The sequence below is a fragment of the Etheostoma spectabile genome, chromosome 14 (genome assembly GCF_008692095.1).
Source record: "Etheostoma spectabile isolate EspeVRDwgs_2016 chromosome 14, UIUC_Espe_1.0, whole genome shotgun sequence".
NCBI lineage: Eukaryota > Metazoa > Chordata > Actinopteri > Perciformes > Percidae > Etheostoma > Etheostoma spectabile.
The window spans coordinates 12,797,827-12,799,515 of NC_045746.1; the positions used below are offsets into that span (position 1 = coordinate 12,797,827).

A 1,689-nucleotide genomic window follows, 5' to 3' on the forward strand; every position below is an offset into this window, starting at 1 on the left:
TGTTCTCTGCTTCATGTTATTCAGACATACTTTTTACATGGTTTCATTTTTTTTCTTTCTTTGCAGTGATAAGTTTAATTGTTACCTGAAGAACAACAACGAGGACATGGTGACAAAAGGTAAAAAGGGAGTCACATCAGGGTTACCAGCACGCTTCTGTGCGCTGGATAACGGTACGTATCACCAATATTACAACTGTCAGAAAAGACACTCTTTCGGTAGATCACCATAGACATCTCAACTGCTTTGGTTGTGTAGCTGTAATGTAGCTTTCCTATGTTCTCTTTTAGCCATGCTAGCATCTTGGCTCTATTATTGGCAATGGGTCGGTCAGTCACTGTAGTTTTTACTTATTCAGTGAAATATCTCAACATTTACTGGTCAGGATGACACTGCATTTTCAATAGACATTCATGGTTCTCAGATGATGCATCCCAACACATTTGGTGATCCCATGACTTTCGACTTGAGGGAAATGTCTCAACATTTATGAATGGATTGCCATGGAATTTACTGTGCTTTACTTTTCATTGCTGACTTAGCATGCCGGTTTGCTCTTATTTTGGAGATATTTATGCTGAACAATTACTTTGTGCCCCAAGTCTAACATTAGACCTACACTGTAATTTTTCTTGAACTTTTTTGTCTGTACTTTCACTGAATAGTAACATTGTTTGATTATTTTAGAAACAACAATAACCCAAACTCGTGCCATTTTCCTCGAACATTGCTTTGTTTGTATGAAAAAGTAACCAACTTTAAAGGTGCGACTATGAGCTCCTGCACGGCTTCAACGCAATTTCATTTTTGTCTCAAATCGTAGGCATCTCTCTTTGATCTGCTACCAGCCCCATGAATACACTGTAAAAAAAAAAAAAAAACTGTCTCGGGAGACAACAAAGGGGTTGTAAACGTCAAACACTAGAAGCACAGGAAAGGCACCAAAACACAGCAAACACTCTAGCCAATCACCGACAGGATGGTTAAGGGAGGGTGGGGGTTAGAACAGTCAGTCAATTATGGGGTTTTTCCATTGGTACCTTCTCGGCTGCGGTGTCCCGTCCTCTTTTCTCTATTGCAGATTAGTACCGCCTCATGCGTGGCTGGTCGTCCTAGCAGGAAACTGCCGTGACCTAACAGAATACACACACACACACACAGAACGTCAAAGGTGTGTTGCTTGTGATTCTTGGCATGTGGCTGTTGCCAAAGCCAGAAGAGAAATTTAGCTTCAAAAAAAGCTGGAGGCAGCAAAAAAAACACTGGCTAAACTATTTAAACCCCACCCGTCTGTCTCTAGCAATGACGCAGTGAATAGTGAGATTTGCTCCGACCAGTCTGCAGGATTTGACGTCACCTTTTGGTATCGCACCAGCTAGCTTGGAACCTTGACAGATGTGGTACTAAAAATAGTACCTGTTGGCAGGTACCAAGGACATTTTATCACAATGGAAAACTAAAAAAGTAGAGTAGGTACCATGTAATTGAAAAACGCTATTAGTCATGACACTTACAGAAACACGAGGGGAGGGGCAAGTTTGCTCTGTTTTGTTTGAAATTTACTTGGAACATCAACAATTTTTATCCGATCTGAAATTACAAATACTGGAATCATTTAGCATATGTTTGTTAGTGAAGTATTTCAGTACAGTAGTTTGGCCATCAGCAGCAGTCTAACCCTGTTTCTCT

General features: G+C 40.6%; 1 protein-coding gene across 1 annotated transcript in view; it reads left to right on the forward strand.

Annotated features, from left to right (window-relative positions):
• Nucleotides 1-1,689, forward strand: part of LOC116702009 (coagulation factor XI-like) — a 52,104-nt gene that overhangs the window by 37,418 nt on the left and 12,997 nt on the right.